This window comes from Amblyomma mixtum, chromosome 1, assembly GCF_055824585.1.
Source record: "Amblyomma mixtum isolate Tamu chromosome 1, ASM5582458v1, whole genome shotgun sequence".
Classification (NCBI taxonomy): Eukaryota; Metazoa; Arthropoda; class Arachnida; order Ixodida; family Ixodidae; genus Amblyomma; species Amblyomma mixtum.
The window spans coordinates 121,948,661-121,957,179 of record NC_143012.1 but is presented as its reverse complement, the minus strand read 5'-3'; the positions used below and the strand labels follow the sequence as shown (position 1 = coordinate 121,957,179).

The window sequence follows — 8,519 nt, the reverse complement described above, 5'->3', positions numbered from 1 at the left end:
CCAGCTTTAGGGAAGCTGTGAGGGATCCACTGTACGAGCTAGAAGCAAACCATGCAGCCTGGTTACTTTTGACAAAGACTGTACGTTTGATGGATTTGACCCACTGAGATTGTTAGTGCATTGATGAGTTTCATTTTGTCAACCATATAGGCACATGCATGCAGTATCTGCTGCCCAGCATCGGCCATTCAAATACAGCCATGGTTTGTGCCATGCCAAACAAGTAGGTACAGTCGTGGGTAAAAAAGATTAGCACACATGACGGAACACCAGAGCGCCGGAATGACAACGCCTGGCACTGCGGGTGTCGGAGAGGCTGATAACGGGAGTGCCGGGCCGTTCCCATTCTACAGTATTAAGGGGGTCTGCCACGGACAGTAAAATTACTGCGGACTGCCACGGACAGCAAATTAGCGGACTGCCACGGACAGCAAAACTGCTGACTAAAAGCAGCGCTATCATCTATTGTTCCCGCGAGTTCCTTTTGACAAACCATCGCGGACATAAAAAAAACAGTAATAAAAAGAAGCCATCTGTGCTCATGATAACCGAGCCAAAATAAATTCCGCAAGCACAGTCAGGTAGGGTAGGCACTTCAACGCTCGGGCGGTGCACGCTTGATAAAGCTTACTTCCTGCCGCCCCCCCCCCCCCCCCCCCCTAGGCTGCAAACATGGAAACGGCCCGTTAGGCAGGTTAGGCAGTTCTGCCTACCGCAGCGCCGCGTGGTGAGATATACGAATTCTGATCGCCAGTGATCTGTGCTATTATTTTTTGCTCGCGACTGTACACATCCATAGGCTCCCACCGTGGTTTCCACATAGTCCAGTGTTGCCTGCCAGGCCCACCGAGATAATCACGATGGATACCACCAAGCCCATCCCGTCCCATCGTGTTCACTGATGTGTCCAGCGTGGTTTCCATTCAGCCCAATATTGTTTACTGAAAGTGCCAGTGCAGCCACCACAATTTCCACTCAATCCAGGGTGGCCCAAAGTCGCCAATAGTGCATCCAGCATCTCTCCCATTCGCTCCACCAGCACCCAGCGTGGAAACCAACACTTCCAATCAGCCCACCGTTTTCTCCAACGTGACTTTTGCTGGGATTTTCAACAGGGTTCACGAACACTGGAAAAATGAGGTGTTCGAATCTAGCTTGTTTTGCTCTAAAACGACGTGGCACGTCGAGTTAAGCACGAATACGTGCATTTCACGCAGATCAGGAGATATTACGTTTTTGAGTACATTCACGAACACTGGTAAAACGAAGTGTTGAGATCTAGCTTGTTTAGCTGTAAAACGACGTGTCACGTCGAGTTAAGGACGAATAAGTGCATTTCACACAGATCGGGAGAGATTACTTTTCCGAGTGTACATTCACGAACACTGGTAAAACAAGGTTTTCAAATCAAGCTTGTTTAGTTCTAAAACGATGTGGCACGTTGAATTAAGCACGAATAAGTGCATTTCACACAGATCGGGAGAGATTACTTTTCCGAGTGTACATTCACGAACACTGGTAAAACGAAGTGTTGAGATCTAGCTTGTTTAGCTGTAAAACGACGTGGCACGTCGTGTTAAGCACGAATACGTGCATTTCACGCAGATTGGGAGATATTACGTTCTTGAGTGTACATTCACGAACACTGGTAAATCGAAGTGTTCGAATCTAGCTTGTCTTGCTCTAAAACGACGTGGCACGTCGAGTTAAGCATGAATACGTGCATTTCACGCAGATCGGGAGATATTACGTTTTTGAGTACATTCACGAACACTGGTAAAACGAAGTGTTGAGATCTAGCTTGTTTAGCTGTAAAACGACGTGTCACGTCGAGTTAAGCACGAATACGTGCATTTCACGCAGATCGGGAGATTTTACGTTTTTTGAGTGTACATTCACGAACACTGGTAAAACGAACCCTAGTAGCACAGTATGTTACTGCAATGTTGCAACAACATTGCCAATGTTGTACTATGTTGCGCTAACATTCTTCAACATTAGATAATGTTGCTGCAATGTTACCAAGCAACATGCTGATAACGTTTCCCTAAAGTGGTCTTTTCACATTGCAGCAATATTGTGAAATGATGAATAAATGTTGAACCACATACGATGGCATTGATATAGCATTCATGCTATAGGTTAATTGTCTGCCCTCTCGGGCTATTTCTGAAGCCCAAATAGAAAAGCCGGTACCAGATCACTTCTACTCACCATGACAGTATTAATTTATTTATTTATTAATTTTTACTTCGAGGGCAAGTTTGCATGTGGTGTGTATGCAAATGGTAAGCAGTCCAAGTGTACCTGCACTCTGTGACACTAATGTAGAAAGATATATTTCTATCTAAAATATTTTTAATGAGCTGGAAGTACTTTGTTTTCCAATTAAACATGCAGACAAAATTAAAACTGCCGAAGAAATTTAGTTCTGGTTTCACTGACGCCCCGCAGTCTAATGGCCATGGAGATCACTATCACAAATCCAAATCCAAACCGCGGCCGCGCCGAGAGCCAATCCTGCGATGCGCGCTCATCGGAAAACCTGCGTGTCAGCGGCAGTCGTGGCAAGATATTCACGTTTTTTGTTCTTCTAGTACAGTTTTTCTTGCGGTCTACGTGCCCGCGCTGCTGTGTTTCATTGTGGTTTCACTGGGATTCAGCTGAAACAACAAAGGCTTTCCCAGAGTATGACCTCAGTGGTGAGTGATTTCTAGACTTCCATTGTTGTGCTGTGACTTGTGTTGGTTCTTCGTGATAGTTTGATAAAGTGTTACATTCGTTGTATCATGAAGAGAATGAAGTGTTGGTTAAGCGAAGTGTCCATTCAGCAACGACGCCGAAGAACAGCAGAGGCTGTTCACGACGAACTAGAAAACTGTTTTGCTGTTGTTAGGCTTGATAATGGTCATGACAGCAGATTGTACGCAACATGAGCAGAACAGTATCAAGATGCCTTTTGATCGCATAATATTATTTTATCCTCTTTATCAGCGCCAGGCGAGGACGCAGTTGAAAGCCGCAGTTCTCACTTGTCGGATTTTAGCACCGCTAGCAGCATCTCTGACATAGAAGGGGCAACATAGGAGTTGTCGCGGATTTCTGACAATAAGGAGTTGGTGGTTTATGAAGATTTGATGACACTTGAGTCTGGTGCCGCTGCTCAATGTCTAGAGCACGACTTGCGCGTGTGGGCAATTAATAGCCTGCTTCTCACCTGCATTCCCTGCTTAAAGTGCTGAAGCCATACCATCCAGAGTTACCCACGGATGCTAGAAAATTACTAAAGACGCAGAGACATACTGATTCAGCAGTGATGACCGATGGTCATTACCACTACTTTGGAATGTTTCGTTCTCTGGAAGAACATGTGCATGTTCCTTAACGTCTGCACTTTGTGCGAGGGCATTACACCAGTTCTCATGCATTCTACTGGAAGATAGCATAAATCCAGCGGCATTTTAAGCAAGGAACCCGAATTTATTCTTTCACTCGAAACTGACGCTGCTGCATTATACTAGTCTTTGCCCCCTCATTCCCAATCAGATGTATACCCTTATAACCAACATTTATGGGACTGTGCAGCGATTTGCGCCAAGGGTAAGAAAAGTGAAATATTCATTGGTATTCAATCATCCTTCATCATCGTCAGCCAAACTATACCCACTGCAGGGCGACAGCCTCTCCCATATTCCCCAAATTAGCCCTTTCGTGTGCTAGCTGCATCCACTTGACCCCTGCACCCATCATCAGTTTGTGATCTAGCTTATGTAGCCCAGGAAGAATCGGCCGTTAGCAACTTTGCCTTTCAAATTGCGCACAGCAGTGAGACTGAAAAAGACTATAGGCTGGGCCTGCCCTCTTCGCTTGGTTTACTTTGTCGGCCACCTGCCATGGCACAATTGAGGGAAGACAAAGGGAGTGATGTGCAACCACCTCCAGCCGGCTACGCCTTCATCTACAAACGCCCTTGTGGTTTTAAGCAATTGAATGGTCGTCCCCATGGATGACATCAGTATGTCCGCTTGTAAGGCAAGATTCAAGCGGGACAGCAGCACTGGCCATTGCTGTGAGGTGCGGGAATGGGAATTTTTGTTTGTAAATTATTTGCTTGCTTTGGAGGAATTTTAGGTGGCATGATTAGTCTATGTCTTTTATGTAATGATTTCATTTTTTAGCCACTTTCAGAACAATTTGTTGCTCAGGCTGTTAAAATATGCTCGCGGTGCCAGGGAAGGGCATTTTTTTTCACTATTTTGCTTTGAGCCAAGTGACTGGACATAAGTTCTTTAAACAGAGCTGTCCAATGTCTGTGTTCCTTGAGGAGTGTAGAAGATTTGTTATTAGACGTGTATGCTTATATTAGGAAATTCTTGGTTCTTTTTTTTTGCAGGGATGCAGCTTCGCTTCTGACATCATGAATTAGAAGAGACCATCATCGTGAGCAGCTGGAGGCTACCAGAAGACAAGCATATTTTAGACGTGCTAAATTGTTCAGGCAAATGTTGACAGTACTTTAAATTTGTAGTTTTCCAGTGCAACGGTGCATGACCAAAGAAGGGAAGAAGGATACTTGAAGAAAACAGCGCAGCAACAGGGACAAGGGAGAAGATGAGACAGGTGCTGACTAGCAACTGAAGGTTTATTGAAAAGGAACGCATAAAACATGCTCTCTTCACAACCAAGAGTGCGCATGAACTGCGCGAATAACACTGATAACCTGTCAACTTCAGTCATGGTGGTCAGGATACAATAGTTCACAATCATGAACAAGGACGCACAGTCGTTCATGACTGTGAACTGTTGAATCTTGACCACCATGACTGAAGTTGATAGCTTATCGGTGTTGTTCGCGCAGCTCATGTGCACTCTTGGTTGTAAAGTGAGTATATTATAAGTGTTCCTTTTCAATAAACCTTCAGTTGCTGGTCAGCACCTGTCCCATCTTCTCTCTTGTGCTTGTTGCTGCGCTGTTTTCTTCAAGTATGTACCAACTTGCCGTTTTACTGAAGTTGGGAAGAAGGATAAAACGCAGCGCTCACTGACAACTGGTTATTTAACGGCACAGACACTGCTTAAATGCCCTCAGACCAGCCCAGCAGGAAAAAAACAAACTTATCACACCTTTATCATAGAAACTATGAAAGAAACATCATATCTGCATTATATGATACAATTGAAGTATTGCTCGCACACTGTGAACCAGCTTTTTAATATGATGCGTCTCTGTCGCTTCACATGTGGTTTTTGGTCTGCTTCTGCTAAGGATCTTCGCACTTGAAAATCTCTGTACAATCACTGCAGTGCTTGACAAGTTTGGAACCTGTCCTCATTCTTTAGATCTCTTGCATGCAGATTGCATTCACGGGCCTCTAGCATTTTGCCTCCATCGAAATGCAACCACCACGGCCAGGATAGAACCCGTGTCTTAACAGGCCAGCAGCCGAGCACCATAACCACTGAACCACCGCGGCGGCTCATGTATCTGTGTGTGTGTGTTCCGTAGGGCTGGAAAACTATGCACTTAAATCAGTGATGTTAAACAGCCCAACTAACTCTGTTGTTCATAATACCTCTGCTCCTTGTTTCTGAATGGCCAACTAGGTTGAACTGCTACTTTGTTTATTTGTTGCAATTTTGTGCACAAAATGAATGTGTTATATTTGGGAAATACAAAGTCCAGGTGGTGCATGTTTTCAAGATGGGCTATTATGTACATAGTTTACTCAAGTGTTTTGTATTTATAACATGCCAGTTGAGAGGTGTGTGCACGTTTTCATGCTATGGTAATGTGCCTAGTAACTGTTTAAAACATTAGCTCTGGTTCTTGTTCCTGAGTAGCTCACATGTGTACTGTTTTTTTAGATTTGTTGCAAGTTTCTTTATGAAGTAGATAAATAAATCATATCCGTGAAAATGTAAGCCCACGTGTTGCATTTTTCAAGCTATGCCAATGTGTTTGTGTAAATGTTGAGTGTATTATAAGTCTGCTTCCTTTTTCGAAATTATATTTCTGTCTCTTTAAATAAATCAGTCTAATTGTGAGAATAACCATGTCATGGAATCTTGTTGCATCTAAACGATAGGAGCACTGGTAGAGAGCTAATGAATGTAACATTTAAGGATTTATTTAGAGTAAGCGGTCTGGAAAGTATGGAAAAACAATGTGTTGTGCAGTGCAGTCTTGTATTTGTATTCTATAGCAAGCACCGCATTACTGTGTAGCAAGGAGTAATGCTCAATTGCTCATTCTTGTGACCTTAAGCTGTTGTAACCATTCTGGTATGATGATGCCATTGTACACAGTTTAGTCTTTCAAGAGATTGAGCAGCAGCCATTGGTCGCTGAAATATTTCAGTAATTTAGAATGCTGTCTGAATGTTTCTGAAACATTATGACAGCATTGCAGCAATATTGTAGTAACATTGTCGTGGAAATGTTGCATGTGTGCGAATAAAAAGTTGTATCAACATTAAGAAAATGTTGTAGCAATGTTGCATAAATATTGTCTCCAGAAGTTGCTTTAACATTGACTGAAAGTTGATGTAACATTGGAGCAATATTGTCTCAACGTTGTCTTATGTATGTTGCATTAACGTGGCAAAAAGTGGACGCTAGCCACGTGAAGGCAATATTAGAAGGTAACGTTGTGGCCACACTGAGGCAACAAAGCGTGCTACTAGGGAAGTGTTGAGATCTAGCTTGTTTACCTGTAAAACGACGTGGCACGTCGATTTAAGCACGAATACGTGCATTTCACGCAATTCGGGAGATATTACGTTTTTGAGTGTACATTCACGAACGCTGGCAAAACGAAGTGTTCGAATCATGCTTGTTTTGCTCTAAAACGACGTTGCACCTCGAGTTAGGCACGAATACGTGCGTTTCATCCAGATGGGGAGGTATTACTTTTTTGAGTTTACATTGACGAACACTGCTAAAAAAAAGTGCTGAAATATAGCTTGTTTAGCTCTAAACCGATGTGCCACGGCGAGTTAACACGAATACGTGCATTTCACGCAGATCGGGAGATGTTACGTTTTTGAGTGTACATTCTGGAAAAGCGAAGTGCTCAAATATAGCTTGTTTAGCTCTAAAACGATGTGCCACGGCGAGTTAAGCACGAATACGTGCATTTCACGCAGATCCGGAGATATTACGTTTTTGAGTGTACACTCACCAACACTGGAAAAATGAGGTGTTCGAATCTAGCTTGTTTTGCTCTAAAACGACGTGGCACGTCGAGTTAAGCACGAATACGTGGATTCCACGCAGATCGGGAGATATTACGTTTTTGAGTGTACATTTACGAACACTGGTAAAACGAAGTGTTCGAATTTAGCTTGTTTTGCTCTAAAACGACTTGGCTCGTCGAGTTGAGCACGAATACGTGCATTTCGAAGAGATAGGGAGATATTTCTTGAGTGTGCATTCACGAACACTGGTAAAACGAAGTGTTCAAATCTAGCTTGCTTTGCTGTGAAACGATGTGGCGCGTCGAGTTAAGGACGAATAAGTGCATTTCACACAGATCGGGAGAGATTACTTTGCCGAGTGTACATTCACGAACACTGGTAAAACAAGGTTTTCAAATCTAGCTTGTTTAGTTCTAAAACAATGTGGCACGTCGAGTTAAGCACGAATAAGTGCATTTCACGCAGATCGGGAGAGATAACTTCCGAGTGTACATCCACGAACACTGGTAAAAGTGTTCAAAACTAGCTTGTTTTGGTCTAAAACGATGTGGCACGTCGAGTTAAGCAAGAATCAGTGTATTTCACGCAGATCGGGAGAGATTACTTGAGTGTACATTCACGAACACTGGTAAAACGAAGTGCTCAAATCTAGCTTGTTTTGCTCTGAAACGATGTGGGGCGTCGAGTTAAGCACGAATAAGTGCATTTCACACAGATCGGGAGAGATTACTTTTCCGAGTGTACATTCACGAACACTGGTAAAACGAAGTGTTGAGATCTAGCTTGTTTAGCTGTAAAACGACGTGGCACGTCGAGTTAAGCACCAATACGTGCATTTCACGCAATTCGGGAGATATTACGTTTTTGAGTGTACATTCACGAACACTGGTAAAACGAAGTGTTCAGATCTAGCCTTTTTAGCTCTAAAACAACGTGGCACGGCGAGTTAAGCACGAATACGTGCATTTAACGCAGATCGGGAGATATTACGTTTTTGTGTACATTCACGAACACTGGTAAAACGAAGCGTTCAGATCTAGCTTGTTTAGCTCTAAATCGATGTGCCACGGCGAGTTAAGCACGAATACGTGCGTTTCACGCAGATCGAGAGGTATTGCTTGAGTGTACATTCACCAACACTGGTAAAACGAAGTGTTCAAATCTAGCTTGTTTTGCACTAAAACGATGTGGCACGTCGAGTTAAGCACGAATATGCAGATCTTGACGCAGAATTTGACGCAGATCAGTAGATATTACATTTTTGAGTGTACATTCACGAGCACAGGTAAAACTGAGTGTAAATCGATGTGTGCCACGGCGAGT

The 8,519-nt window shown here is 43.4% G+C and overlaps 1 long non-coding RNA gene across 1 annotated transcript; it reads left to right on the top strand.

The window, feature by feature from the left end:
- The first annotated feature begins 2,136 nt into the window (after positions 1-2,136).
- On the top strand, positions 2,137-4,618 carry LOC149367533 (uncharacterized). The gene is made up of 2 exons (XR_016287357.1): positions 2,137-2,702; positions 4,394-4,618. It is a non-coding gene; the product is annotated as an uncharacterized LOC149367533 (long non-coding RNA).
- Positions 4,619-8,519: the final 3,901 nt, after the last annotated feature.